Source organism: Balaenoptera physalus (genome assembly GCF_965194825.1).
Source record: "Balaenoptera physalus genome assembly, chromosome: 20".
Taxonomy (NCBI): Eukaryota; Metazoa; Chordata; class Mammalia; order Artiodactyla; family Balaenopteridae; genus Balaenoptera; species Balaenoptera physalus.
In genome coordinates this window covers 45,213,640-45,229,492 of record NC_138901.1, presented here as the reverse complement: position 1 = coordinate 45,229,492, position 15,853 = coordinate 45,213,640, and the positions used below count along the sequence as shown (strand labels likewise).

Here is a 15,853-nt window from a genome sequence, read left to right as displayed (position 1 = left end):
CTCCAGTCCATCAGAGGGGACCCCGGGCTGGTGCTTTCTTAGGAACACAAAAGGGACCAATGCTGCCGGCCCGCCTCTGCCCTTCCTTCTCTCCCGCGTGAGACCTGTTGCAGCTGCTGCTCTGTGCCTGGCAGTGGGTCATGCAGACACTGCTCTCAAGAGCTCACAGCTTCCCTGTGGAAGCTGATCACCAGAGGCCATCAGAGAGTCCGCCTTCCTCACCTCTACCCAGCCGAGCTCCAGCAAGCCCAGGGGCGCTCTCTGACCCGGGCATCCTCTCCATACACAGAGTCCCTTGGGGAGCCAAGGACAGTCATCACAGCCCGAGGACACCATGCCGAGTGGGAGCCAGCACCAGCCCTCCCTGCCACGACCCCCTCAGGTACCAGCTTGGGTCCTACCTGGTCTCCTTGGTGTAAGAGGCGACAGAAAGACCCCACGTGTCAGAAAAAGATGTAAAAACCCACCCCTCCTACAAAAACTCCCCCACCTGTTCCTCCTAATAGCACTTCCGCAGCGCAAGGGCCAGTCACGTTGGCTAATATGAGACTGGAAGCTCAGGGATGCCAAGGTCATTTCTCAAGGTGACATAACATAAATGGCCAACCCTCGACTTTCAAGGTCCCAAGCACACTAGCCCAAGCCTCTTAGTATACCTGGGACTCAGAGCTGAGCCCCAGCCTCGATGAGCCTTGCAGATTCTCAGACAGCAGCAGCAAGAGGTAAGGGCTCAAAGCCAAGCCAGACAACATGAAAATAATAATAATAATAAAAAATAGAGACACAAAACACAAGGACGCTGGGACGGGCACTGGAGGTTAGATCTACAGACGCAGAGGCAGACAGGTACCAGAACGGTGACGGAAAGACACACCTCCACCCACAGCCAGGTATTTTCAGGACAAGAGCTCCAGGACAGACAGAGCTCGAGTAAAGCTCTGAGTTGGGGAAGAGGGAAGTCAGCTGAGGGCGAGGGCTGGTCTTCACCTCCTTTCCTGCCCCTTGGCCAAGGTCAGCTTTTACAAAACAGAGAAGTTTCCCAGCGGAGACTAGAATATCCAGAAATGATTCAGTGGCTCAGAAGAAAAGGGGAGACGAGAAGGGAGTAGAAGAATGAGCCTTAAAAATATGGAGATGGGGATGGCAGGGGGGAGGGGAGGAAGGAACTCAGGTTTGGGAGGTACTTTTCTGAGAGTCTGGGTAGGTGAGGCAGCACATTGTGGGGATGCAGTGATGCACTTCCCAGGTCCCTCTTCAGGAAGGAGGTGCTTACTCCCAGCTGCCGGGGTCACTCACTACAGAAAGCTCTCAGATGCCAGCTCCCGATGGGGCTTGCCTCAGCTGCAGAGAGCTGCTTTGTCCAAGATCATGCCCCTCCACAAGAGCAGCCCATATCCAGTGCAAGACAGATGGGGAGGTATTGAGACCTGCACCCCTTGTCTCAAACTGGGACAATTCAGAAGGCTCATTCCATATTCAAACCTCCTTTTATAGCATCGGCTAAGATGTCCACTGAGATTGTACTGCATCTCAGCTTCTCCCTCTGCCCATCCTGCTTTTCTCTCCATCCCTTCCTCAAGCGTTTTCTTAAGAGAGCTCCCTAATAAACCTACTGCAAGACAATCTCCTTTCAGAGTCTCTCCTTCCTGGGGGAACCAACCTGGGACATGGGGTTAAACTCTTGGCAGGAAAATGTCTTGTTGCCTGGCTGTAGTTTACAAAGAACATTCAGGGCTGCGACCTCACTTGATCTTTACAGTAACTTGGCGGAGAGGTGTTACTGGTCCCACCTAACAGATGAGAAAACTGAGGCCCAGAGAAGTTAAATAACTGTTCAAAGGCCAAAACAGCAAGTTATGGGTGCAGCCAGGACTCAGACCCAGGTCGGTTGTGCTCCAAAATGCATGTCCTTCCTCTCTTACACAACTGCCTTAGGAAGGAAAGGAGGGAGGGAGGAGAGAGAGAGGTAAAGAAGGAAAGGAGGAACTTCCCTGGCGATCCAGTAGTTAAGACCCCACACTTCCACTGCAGGGGGCACGGGTTTGATCCCTGGTCGGCAAACGAAGATCTCGCACATGCCGAGTGGCATGGCCAAAAAAAAAAAAAAAGAAGGAAAGGAATGGAAGGGAAAGAAGGAAAAGAGGAAGGATTACCTAACATGTAGCACTTATTCTGGGCCAGGCAACATGCTCAACATTTTACATGCATTATCTCATTTAATCCCCCCAACTTTATGATATGTATTATTTTTATCTACCTGTTACAGATGAAGAATTTGGCTCAGAGAGGTGCAACCAACTGTCCAAAGTCACACAGCCAGTAAGTGGCAGAACTGGATACAAACCCAATTCTGTCTGATTCCATGCCTGGACATCTTAACCACTACTATTAGGGAGGGTTAGCGCCAACCAGAAGGCTGAGGGACCCCGAGATGCAAGTGTGGGTTAGAGTACTGGGGAGTCCAGGGCAGCCAATCAAGGCCCTGGGCACCTGAGTAAAGGGGAAGCTTGCATAGATCAGCACCCTGGTTCTCCTGGGAGCAGACAGGGCCTGCAATGAGGGCTGACCCAGTTCAGGCCTGGAGCCATTGCTTAGAAACTGCACCAAGCCAATCCCCAGCCGTAATTACCACCATGCTCACAGCATTGGGCTGAGAGCTGGAAATAGCTCTGTATTTATTTACCCTGCAATTACATGCTACATTAAATGCTCCGCAAGAACATGGCAATCACCCTGCAATTAACTGGTCCCTGCTTCCTGGGCAAGAAAAGGCTGGAGACAAGTTACTGGTTGAAATCAAATGCTGCCTGGTTTCTTAATGGGCCTGGGGGTCACCTTGTAACTTGTGCTGTTGGGCCGGGCTGGAGGCGGGGGCTCCGGGTGGGAACTGTCCAGGGTCCTGAGGCAAGGAGCCCACATCCTGGTCAGACATGAGCCAGACTTTGCCGTGAGTTGAGTTGTGTGAGGGGCCTGGCATTTAAGACCCTCACTGAGCTAAGCCCTGCCCTGCTTGTCTCCTGAAGCTCCTCTCAAAGCACCCAGCAGTCTCCCTATACGTCATTTTTGGAATTCCTAAATCATCACCCCACCAGCCTTTGGATGAGCTATTTCCTGCCATGTTTACCCAGTAAATTCCTACTTACCTCTCAAGATTCAGCTCAAATATCACCTCCTTTGGGAAGTATTCTTTGAAATAAGGTTGTATAGGGTAGTGAAAATCAGACAGACCTGGATCAAATACCACTTTTATTACTTAATAGCTATGTGACTTTTGGCAAGTTACTTGACTTCTCTGAACCCCATTGTATACGTGGGTATGTGTACATGTGTATGCACGGAACTCCCCCGACATCACATGCACGTGCACTGTGTCTATATGTACAGGAACTCAATGTCTTATAGTTAAGGACAGATTTTAGCAGGATGGAAATAGCACGGTGCCTGACACACAATAGGTATACACTAAATCTTTGTTGACTCAAGGAACCAATGAGTTAATCGACCAATCAACCAAAAGTCAATCAGGACCTGAGAATATGTGTGCGCCCATGTTTATCTCTGTGGCTCTCCACTTAACTTCCTACACACAAACACGTATACACATTATACAAAAACATGATATGCAAACATGATGGTAATTGGTTTCTAGTTGCCTGGAGATTCCAGAGAACTAGTTTCTCAGGCTGTGCAGCTAGATCAAGAATGCCAGCAAAAGGCATTAAGAAAAGAGTTAATTATATATTTACTACCTCTGTCATTTTCTCCTAATTATGTCTTGGCAAGCACAGTCTCCTGGATGAGTCTTAAATCTCAGCATCTTTAAAAATATAATAATAAATAAATGTGAAATGGAATGTTCCCAACAGCCAAGAATGCCCAGGAAAGTTTTCAATCAGCGAGAGTCCCAGTGAGCCAGGCTGGCACCCGTTCTGACTGTGTTTGGGCTTTAGAGACCGGATACGGGACCAAAAAAGCAGCAGGAGAGCAGGGCAGTGTCTGAGCCCTGCCACCGAGGCCACCTCTGAGTCTGATGAGGGTCACCTGGAGTTCCTGTGGGTATCACTTGCTACCAATTTCCCATGAGGCAACAGGAGGAGGAGGAGGCTGGGCGTGAAAATTGGTAAACCTTTCCTGGGGCATTTTGCTCGGTTTCTGGATTGAGAAGATAGGGACTATTTACTGAGCATCCTCTGTGTCAGTGGTTCCCGACTGGGGGTGAACTTGCTCTAGGGGGCATTTGGCGAGGTCTGGAGGCCTTTGGGTTGTTGCAACTTGTGATTGGTGCTACTGATATCTAGTGGGTAGAGGCCACAGATGCTACTAAACATCACACGATGCACAGGACAGAACCCCACAACCAGATGTTATCCAGCCCCAGATGTCAATAGTGCTTGGGGCTGGGTGTTTCCATACTGTCTATTACTGACTGCTGCCGCTCAGTTTTCAGACCTCTTTATGTACTTGCCTTTTCTATGTTGGTTTCTAATGAAAAGGAACATTCAGGCACACACACATGCTCAGAACAAATACACAGGCTTCCTTCACTGTAACCCCCATGACTCTTTGGTCACAATCACATTAATCGAAAAGTAGTTGGCCTGCACAGTGGAGGGGACACTCTGATGGCCCATGGGCACCTGCAGGTGCTGGCTCTTGCTCTCCTCTTGGGGAAGAGACCATGCTTCTCTCACTGGTCCCAGTACACACAGCAAGGACAGCAAGGCTTGCTGGGGAGCTTGTTGGTGTCCATCAAACTGACCTAGGCAGGAGGTCCAGCGCATCGCCTGTCAATGAGATGACCAGGAATCACTGTGTTTCTTATCAGGTGCCACCACTGTGCCCAGCAATTTCACTCTATTCCATCCCAATCCATCAAACACACCTCCATCATCCAAGCAATTGTTAACCTACAGCTTCTATGATTTGAGTCTCTTGTCCAGGATGCAAAGGTCCCTAGTACATAAAAGGTCCAAGAGGGATTTTCCTAACTTGTTCTCACATAGTCTTTACAACCACTCTAGAGGGCTGATACCTGTACAGCCCTTTCACAGCTGGGGGAAAGAGGCTTTAAGGATCTGAATGACTCGCTTAAGGTAACACAACTAGGAAATAAGGAAATTGACATGCAAACACCAGTCCATTCAACCCCAAGGCCCCTGTTCTTGCCACTGCAGCTGGCTGCTGAACGGGAAAAATGAAAGCGACACAAAGAACAGAAAGGGATGTTTTGGAGTTTTACAAGCGTGGAGCAAATAGGAAAAGTCAAGGGTCACCTCTCTGACCCTGACCTCCGCCATAAGCACCGACCTAGCCCCTAACATCTGCATGTCTTCCTACAGAGTACCAGGAACTCTGGACAGTGAAAGGAGGCACATTCTAAGAGGCAGAAGGAACACGTCGTTTGGGGGCCGGCAATAGGCAGTATGAGCCTCGATGTGGGTGGTAAACATGTGGGGCTCATTATTCCAAGAGGAGGTCGAGGCTTCTTCTGAGCAGGTGTCAGGAGGATTTTAATAAAGGCCTCGAGTCATGATGAGTTAGTAAAGGCACGCAGGGGTGTGAGGAAGACACTGCAGCTCACTCAGCTCCAGGGACACCTGGAGAGTCCACACTGCAAGTGGATACTCCGGAAACAATCTATAAGGTGCTATAAACTTCACTTTATCCCTTTCACTATTTCTCTCTAATCCAGCACTTCTCAGCGTATGTCCCCTAGAGCAGTGCTTTGGGACTTCAGCACCCATAGGAATTTAGCGTGCCAACTGACGGTCTGGGGAGGGCGCTGCCACTCTGTGTTTCTAACAAGCTCCCAGGTGAGGCTGTTGCAGCTGGTCCACGGGCCATACTTCGAACAGAAAGGCTTTAGAACACTGGTTAAGCAAGATGTTAACAGGTCTTCAAGGGAAACTAAAAGGTTCCAGAGGTGAACCGTTCAGGGAAACACTATATTAAGTTTAACAAATATCTGAAACTCCAAGGGAAGGGGGTGGGGTATAATATGTATAAAGATGTTAAAAGGCTTTATTGGAAACAAAAGAGGCTCCATTGTCAAATATTTGGGGAGAAGCTGGGTTAGGTTCAAGGAGTCTCTCTACTGCAGGACTCCTCAGTGCCTTTATGCTGTATAAGTCAGATGACGTCACTCCCCCATCTGAAGCTGGTGGTGTTGAAGCCCTTGCAGTGGCCGACCAGACCCCCAGGACTTTATTTCTTCCTTTCCCCCACCTTCAGGATCTCCAGGCACGCAAGTTTTCTCTGGGAACAGAGAGGTAAACTCAGCCTCAGGGTCTTTACCTCAGGGTCTTTCCTCCAACAGCCAATTGACAAATTCCCTTGCCTCCTTCTTTGCTCAAATGCCACCTTCAAGATGAGGCTTCCCTGGACTTCCCTGGTGGCGCAGTGGTTAAGAATCCACCTGCCAATGCAGGGGGCATGGGTTCGAGCCCTGGTCCGGGAAGATCCCACATGCCGCGGAGCAACTAAGCCCGTGTGCCACAACTACTGAGCTTGCGTGCTACAACTACTGAAGCCTGCGCACCTAGAGCCCATGCTCCGCAACAAGAGAAGCCACCGCAATGAGAAGCCTGCGTACCACAATGAAGAGTAGCCCTGGCACGCCGCAACTAGAGAAAGCCCGCATGCAGCAATGAAGACCCAACACAGCCAAAAATAAATAAATACATACATAAATTTGTGGAAAAAAAAAAAAAAAGGTGAGGCTTCCCTGACCACCCTATGGAATATCACAACCTCCTATTCCCAGCATCTGAAATCCCCCTTAACCTGTTTGATCTTTTCTTCAGTGCATTTTCATCTTCAAACACACCATGTAATTTCATCATTTACTACGTTTATTTGCTTATTGTTTATCTTCCTCACTAGATTAGAAGCTACACAAGGGCAAGAATCATTGTTTTTTCATTGCTGTATTACGGGGTGCCTAGAACGGTGCCTTGGCATATAGGAGGCTCTCTAAATATCTGCTGAATCAGCAATTGAACAAATATGAATGTGAAGATCCTAGTAGAAGTGGAATATAGGAAGCATAATTCCACAAAGGTTTCTAACCACAGAAGCTATTTCTTTCTTATCTCTTTTCCTACAGAGCATCTCAGCATGACCACGATTCCTAAATGCACATTTTCTAGGAAATGCTGCTGTCATAATTCACAGAGGATCCAGCCTTCATCCACTTTCCTGAATCCTTCTGGGCCTATTCATATTCATCCCCTGCCAGGTCCCAGGGTGATAAGTTCCGTAAGTTTATTACCCACAGTATAAATTTATCTTTAAATCTACAAGAATAATGTCATGGGAGGGACCTCACTGCTCACTCTCCTTTAAAGCCCCTGGGCACTGCTGGTGGGGAAGAGGCCCCAGGTTTCACACCAGGCCTTTTAAGCAATAGGTGTTTCACAAATACATATTTAACCCTCGAGGTCATCCTCAAAGGTGAGCCTTAATCCCCTATTATACAAAGAATGGGAGTCTCAGAGATTAAGTGGCTGTGGAACTGGGATTCAGATCTGGGTCTGCCTTACCTTAAAGCTCATTCACTCTCCACCACACCCAAGCGGCAAACCTCACACTGCAGGGTCAGGCAAATGCCAAACGGCAGAATCAGAGATGGGGGAGCTATGTGTGTCCAGTGTACCCTCCTAATTAGCAAAAGCAGCAGCAGCAGCAATAGCGAATGCTCCTTGAGGTTTTACTACCATATATGCTGATTATTAGTCTAAGCACTTTACATGTATTAAGTCTTGTAATTCCTACAACCCTATGGACCTCACTTTAAAGATCAGACGATCGAGAAGTTATATAGCATATTCACTTGCCCAAGGTCACACAGAGCTATGGAGAAGCAGAGCCACTTGTGCCAGAATCAGGGAAGAAGAAGAGCCAGGCAAGACACAGTGCTGAACCGAGCCATTGCCCCCGTGAGAACCACACCCTGCTTTGGTGCTCTGAGTGCCAACTGTAGCTCATCCTTTCCTCTGCCTTAAGTCCTTCCAGAGCTCCATCCCCAGCAGAAGGACTCTCCTATGATGGGAGTGCAATGTTACAACCTTCTATCTCTGCAACCCCCAGCATCCCTCTCCCAAACGGCCTTCCCAGATGATCCCTGCTCGGAGCGAGGGCCTGGCAACCAGGAAGGCCTTTCAAACCCATCCTTTGACATTTGGGGAACCTGAGTCCCAGAGAAGCTGCTGACTTGCCTACCAGCACACACAGTCAGTAATGAACCTGGACGAGGATGCAGGCCTGAGAATCCCATTCCAGCGTCCTCTCATCCATTCACCAACCAGCCAGAAAGCATTTACTCGGCACCTGCTACCTACAAGTGCCAAGGAGTGACCCGGGGGATTCTGCTCCCCCTTCAACGGGCTTATCATTTGTGTTCATTCATACTTTCATTTACCTCTTCATTCATTACATCGTTAGGCTCCAGAAATCAAATGAGGAAAAGGCAATCACTTTAACTGAGATTTATTTTTAATGAATCCATTTATTTTCCCAGTTTCATTGAGATAAACTTATTGCAAACTTCCTGGAGGAAGTGGCATCTGAAGTGAGATTTAAGGACTAGTAATTGTGTATTAAGCAAGAAGGCAATGGAAAGGGAGAGGGTGTGTGAAGGAAGGGCCTGTGGCAGAAGGGATACAGCACGTTTTGGACTGTAACATGATCGTATGGTAAGGTGTGGAATTTACATATAACGTAAAGCAAAAGCCTCTTTCCAAGGAAAGCAATGAACGTTTATTGAGTGACTACTGTGTCAGGCACTTTATCCTGCCACAAAGTAGGTATCAACCCCATTTTACAGCTGGAGAAACTGAGACTCTGAAGGATTAAGACACCTGCAAACCAGGCATGCCAGCCCGAGCAGACACTGTCGAAGCTCCACCCAAGTTACTCAGACTCCTCTATCATTTCTGTGTGCCTTTCCTCCAGCTGTTGTGGGTGTTGTTTTTTTTTTTGCTTCTAATGACCTGCTCCTATTATTCCCTCACAGAGGCCCATTCTGGGGCTACTAGATCCACTTTGCCGTTGTTCGCAGAGACCTATAGGGGCCTGGGAGTTAAATGTCCCCAGAGTGACCCTTAGACAATGATGGCTGGAGCGTGAAGGCCCAGCAAGCTTGCCTACGGCACGGACAAGCTCTGAGGTGTAATCTACGCTCCAGGGCTCCCCTGCAGGATCAGGGCGTGCTGGGACTTAGCCCCAAATTATTCCCTTGCCTCGCTTCTCCCCTTCTTCTGTCCTGTCTTCCACATATCCTTACGATTTTTCCTGGCATCCCTTCTTAATCAATCATTCAGAAAAGAATTCTCACCTCAGAGACTGCTCCTAGGGTACCCCACCTAAAACACCATCCACGTCCGTCTGAATGTGAAGCACTTTCTCTTGCTTAGTAAGACATGATGATTAAACAGGGCAACTCCAGGGGCTTCCCTGGTGGCGCAGTGGTTGAGAATCTGCCTGCCAATGCAGGGGACGCGGGTTCGAGCCCTGGTCGGGGAGGATCCCACATGCCGCGGAGCAACTGGGCACGTGAGCCACAACTACTGAGCCTGCGCGTCTGGAGCCTGTGCTCCGCAACAAGAGAGGCCGCGATAGTGAGTGGCCCCCGCTTGCCACAACTAGAGAAAGCCCTCACACAGAAACAAAGACCCAACACAGCCATAAATAAATTTAAAATAAATAAATAAATAAACAGGGCAACTCCAGTTAAGGGCAAATGAGTAGTAATGATAAGAAGTTCAAGAGCAGGGAGAGGTCTCTTTGAGCTTAAGCTTAGGGAGGAAGGGGAAAGTCTCAGACAGTTAGAGAAATACCAGTTAAGCATCAAAGGATGTGTAGGTTATAAGCCCAGTGGGAAAAGCTGGCATCCAGGGTGAGGGGGATAGGATGTCACAAAGAATGACATTACAAGGGTGACAAAGGTGCTTACAGAAGAGAGGGAATTGTGCCATCTGGGTGGAAGCATGGAAAACAGTGCAGGAAAGAAGACCAGGGCCCAACTGGGAAGGGTTTCTTCAGTATCAGGCTAAGGAGGGGTAGACATACACCTAGGTTCTATACCCACCACTTTTTAATTGGACCTGAAACAGGTAATTCAGTTCACTCAGCATTGAAATGAAAGGACCTACTTCAGATGTTTATTCTGAAAATTAAATAAGAACAGCACAAGGCAAATCCCTGGCCCATTACTAGAGATTCAAATGATGCTTTTTTTTTTTAGCATTCTGGGAGTTTGGGCTCAATTCTGTAAGAGGAGTCACGGCAAAGACTTTGATCAAGAAAGTGAAATATTTAAAAGAACATTTTAGAGAAACTTGCATTACAGTGGAGAGCAGGACACACTAAAGAGACAGGTGGGTGATCTGGAGACCAATGAGGAGATGTCTGCAGGAGACCTTTGGGTTTGGTGATTCAACCCAACCTAGGGAAGTGGAAGTGGACATCAGAGGAAAGAGGCTCTTCAGAGATACGGGCAAGGACCACTAGTGAGCAGTTGACTTGAAGGAGGAAAGGAGAGCCAGGAGCCCAAACTGTCTTGGAGGGTTTGACCTAGTGTCTGAATGAACAGGGATGAGAGAAGAGGCACTGGTTTGCAGGTGAAGGTGGCGAGTTTGATTTGATGTCTCTTGAGCTTGAAGTTACATCTGGACATCCAAAAAGCGACAGCCTATGGTCAAAAGAGCCAGACAGGCCTGGGTTCAAATCCCAGCTCTGTCACTTACTAGCTGTGTGACTAGCTCTGAGGACCTCTCTGAGCCTCTGTTTCCTTATCCGCAAAAAAGAGAAAATGAATGCAGGTTGCTCTAAGGGTTGAGGCATATGAAATTGTCTGGCAACTGATAAATTGATAGATGCTCATCAAACATCAGGATTTTTTTAATGTTTATCAGGTAATCGGGATTGGGTCTTGGGGTTGGCCTCAAAGCTGATATTATAGATTCGGAAAGTTTTGGACTAGAAGAGATGGCTGAAGTATAAGAACAGTTGAGATCAATTACCTTTTGGAGGAAAATGTCCTATCAAAGACCAACAAGCACTGAAGACAAATTTTAAGTTAGTTGGCTACTTCTGTTTTCCCATAAGGAGCACAATTCAGTTTAGTTGTATAAACTTTTATAAGCCAGACACATAAAGGAGAAAGGGGAGCCCTGAGATGAATAAGACTCAGTTCCTGCCCTGGAAGGACTCACAGTTTCTTGAAGGGGATGGTATATAGGAAACCAAATAAAGTGCAATGTGAGGAGAGTTATTATGAGAGGCCTGAACCAAGAGCTTTGGGTATACTGAGGGGGGAGCAATTCATTTTACCTAGAGGATTTTGAGAGGAAATAGCTGGAACACTAGCTAAGATCTCTCCCAAAGCATTAAATACACATAATCATTTTTCAAATAAATTAACGATGAATAATAGTATTCACTTAATTATCAGTTCAAAGATAATGGTTCAAGGACAAGAACTCCACCAAAAATCCTAACCCCAAATTTCTAGGTCATTATGGTAAAAAGAGTAGGGGGGTAAAAAATGTAGTTCTAGAAGTATAGCATTCTCTAGTTTCCAGCTCAAACAGCTTCTAAAGCACATGGGTGACCTGTGATGTAGTTAACTAACGTTGACCGTTATAATGGAAACATTCTTCTGTAAACTGTGTATGGACACATATGTCTTCTCCCAACCAGGCTCTGCCTACCTTAAGGATGTGGGGTGAATTCCACTTATTGCTCTACCCAGGGGTGTTTTTATGAGTTCATAGTGTAAAGCTTGGTGTTGACACAGGAGAAAAAAATATTTTTTTCTATTAATTGAATCTCAAGTAGTCACTTCAAAGACCAGAAAGAAGGAGCTTACAGGAGGAACCTTACAGGTTCCGCTAATTCAAACGCCTCTTCTGCTTTCTTGACAAAGAGACATCAGAGAGGGGAAGTGATTCACACAAGGTCGTCCAGCTTGGGAGAGCCAGGACAGGGTCTCAGAGTTCCAAACTCCCATCCCAGTACTCTTTCCAAGACACCACCCTGCCTCTCAAATGAGTCATCGATTTCAGATCCTCCAGTTCGTACTGCCACAAGCTACATGTATTTACACACACACACACACACACACACACACACACACAGTGTAAAGTGACCCTAAGTGGGCCATCACCTCCTCTGCATGGTGTAAGGGTCTGCTATGCCCTTGGCGATATCCCATAAGTGGGCACTCACAGCCAGCCCATGAGGTCTGGCCTCCAGGAGATGATAACCAGCAGGGAAGAATTCTCCAAGGCAACGGACTGCTGGCTTCCCCAGTGTTCCATGAAGAAGCCTCACCTGCAGGAAGCTCTGCTCATTTCATTAATAACTTAATGAGATTATTAACCACCACCAAGTGGGGTTAGATTTGGTCTTTCCTCCTGGTTATGGGAATGCATCCGTTTTTTACACAGTTACAGCCTGAAAGGATCATCACTGGGGCTGCCAATTGTGGGCTTATTAGGAGCAATTTAGACGCAAGATTGGATTTCCTTTCTGCACGGAACCTTTTGTTCAAAGCAAATGAACTGATGTTCCTCATATTAGTATATTGATAAAATGTTGTCCGGGAGGTGTCTGATCTTTAAGACCAGCCCTGTGGCGGAGTCATGAGAACACAGGTCTGGGAAGAAAGATGCCCGACTTTTCCTTCCAGCCCCGAGCCCAAAGCATAAGTCACTCTGGATCTCTGGGCCTCAGTTTCTCATGATCTCCTGTGATTGGATGGACCAGGTCAGCAGTTCTGAACTAGAGGCCCACAAGCTATCCACAACACTTTAGAAAACCTAATGGAATTATGTATATTACTGATCTAATGCCTCACAGACTAAGTGACTTGTGAATTCCCTTGGGCAGAATTATGTCTTCTCAATGTGAAACACCAGTTAGCTCAGCCTGGTCAGATGCTCTGATTGGCTGTCAGTGACATCATGGGGATTTGGAGACCATTAGAGAAAAATGAAAGCAGAGGCAACTGAGGAAATTGATTCCTAAGATCTGTCTCTGGTCACCTATTCATTCACTGAAGCTCAGCTCCCCTGATCCTGCCAGGTAGAATTTACCTCCATCCGCCCAGCACTCCATATCTGAGATTCCTGTAAACTGTGTATGGACACATATGTCTTCCCTCAACCAGGCTCTGCCTACCTTAAGGATGTGGGGTGAATTCCACTTATTGCTCTACCCAGGGGTGTGCTGGAGCTGGCTCACACTGGCTCGAAAGAGCCAACTGTGTGCACTATTCCTAACTCCGAATTCAGTGACCATGAAATGGGTCATGGTGGGAGTATTTATAACAAGGAAATCGAAAAACACTACAAATCAGGCCTTTGTTTCCCCAGAAAGCTGGTTGTTAAATATTTACCCGCACATCACAGACGATATCCCCAAAGCTTAGCTTGTAGGGTATAAATGACCACATGGTTGAATTTGGATGAATACATGAATGACCAGAGGCAGCCATCTGGGGAATGACTGGTCTCAGGAGGGCCGAGCTCAGTGTATCAGTGAGATAGAAAGATGCCCAAGTAACTTGCAGGAGGGGGACACAGGACAGCCATGGATTTAAACCTTAGCTGCACATTAAAATCACCTGTTGCCTAGGCCACATCTCAGCCCTGAATCACTGGAGTGGGTCTAGGACATCAGGATTTTCTAAATATCCTTATATGATTCTAAAATACAGCCAAGTTTGAGAACCTAGAGAAAATTCCTAATCTTAGCCCCATCATGTTACCCATCTTCAAGGTACCCCAAAGGTCCACCATTGCCCACCATTTTAATGCAGGGAGATTGAGTCAGGTAGGTTACCATGAAATTTCACTGGCAGGTTAGCAGACATCCTGGTAATAAGGGACTGGCTTACAGGAGGCTCTCCTCCTGACTCGGTATGGTTTTGACTATTTGGCTCATGTCTAGTATGATGATTTAGTTAGGTGGCCATTTCAGAAAAAGCATCTCTACTCCATCTAAGATCCTGGCACCTGCAGCTTAAAGACAGTTTCCCTACAAGTCACTAGCACATGCTCATTTCCCCCACATTCCCACCCTTGAAAACCACTAACATTTCCTTCCCCCGATGGCCACATGCCTGTTATTTTTTTCTCCTTAAAAGGACAGCACAAGTACCACCTCTTCTTTGGAGCTCTCCTTGATCTCCGGCGCCATCAACAAGCTACGATGGCAAGAACATGGGCTTTGGAGTCAAATAGACTCTGAGTTCAAGCTCCAGTTCTGTTTAATAGCAGTGAAGTTTGGCAAGTCACTTAGATTCTTGGAGCCACACCTTCTGCCTATATAATGTGAGGTTGACAACACTTAAATAAGTTGATAGGACATTATCTGGATGTGTCTGGTATTGTGTACTGGCAACAGGAGAGAACGGAAGTTTGCTGTTTCAGTAGAGTCTGTTCTGCCCCTCCCTGGCCATTCATTCTGTCATACCCCTCTCTGAGCTTCAATTTCCCTCCTCTGAAAATAACAGTCTAACTAGATGCTCTGGACGGGGCTTTTCAGTTCTAGAGGGACTTAATGCCTCTGCAGCTTACTTGGCATTCATCTGCCTTCCACGGTGACTGATCTTTTTCTATACGCAACCTGTCTCCCTAACCAGATAAGGGGACCCCAGAGAGAGGCGAGTGTGCCTTATATGTCTATGTATCTCTAGAGCCCAGAACAGGCCCTAAACTTAGGACATTTATCACATTAAGCTTCCATCACCTTAGCTGCTTCCTCCTTTGTGAGTGTCTCATCGCATGACAGGGCCAGCATGAGCCTATTACAGATTTGTCTGATGCTCTAGCCTCAGGGCTCTGCGCCCCAGCAGACGTAAAGCTGCTGTAGTTACTTGTAAATTACTCAATAGTATCAGCTGCCAGCAAGGACCTGTGGATAAGTTTCCCAAATTATAAGAAGAGCTATGTAGTAAATCACCAATGGATTCGTCATGGGATTTGGATTATGTTCTTTCTGATGTCACCCACCTGTAATGATACATAAAGGACCCTGTGTGGTGTCACCTGGATGCGGTCAAAGTAAACCATTGGAAGTCACACCATGCCTTGGGGCCAAAGGAATTTCCCAACCACTCTACCCCATTCTTCCTTGGATCCCTAAGTCATGAGTTACACTCAGCAATCTCTACTTGGTAATTGCTTCTTTCCCTAAGTGATGCCAGAGCCAATACATTTTCTCTTTCTCCTTAAATGAGGATTTGCTAGCAGGACTGTATTTTTTCTCACCTAATAACAAGTGACAGCAAAGTGTGAAATTAGCTCTAACAAGCACCAAGGACTGAATTTTGTAAACTGCCAAGCAAGCTGAGAAATCAGTAGTTGGCCCTCAAGATCCAGTGGCATCTACTGGTCTCCTTGACTCTGAACCCACTTAGAAGGGGTTAGGTAATCTTCTGGTTCCAGATGCCCACAGATTTTAGAGTTGGGAAGCTGGTGATTTTCTAACTACTGGGAAGTTTTGTTGATGCTGACATTGGCCCATTTGATCCAAGCATCCCAAAGGGATGGGGCAATGCAAAAGAAATGGGGCTTCTGGAGATGAGATTTCAAATATTGCTCCCTGGAGGAGTTGATGTGTATGTGTGATTTCAACTTTTCATACACAGACTTTCTAGCACGGGAGGAATAAAAGAGATCCTGGATGTGTATGAAGACTCTACACTCCTTATAACCACCCTGTCTACTAGCTGCGGGGTCTTGGTGTAGGACTGCCCCTTGCAGCCATGCAGGTGAAACCCCTCACACTGCCAGGCTGCACCGTTCTCATAGCGACAACACCAGTGGCTCCCTCTGGGGCTGTGCAA

The 15,853-nt window shown here is 47.1% G+C and overlaps 1 protein-coding gene across 1 annotated transcript in view; it reads right to left on the bottom strand.

The window, feature by feature from the left end:
* ASIC2 (acid sensing ion channel subunit 2) overlaps positions 1-15,853 on the bottom strand; it is a gene marked incomplete at its 5' end in the record, with an annotated part of 1,029,497 nt that overhangs the window by 879,580 nt on the left and 134,064 nt on the right. The window lies entirely within an intron of this gene.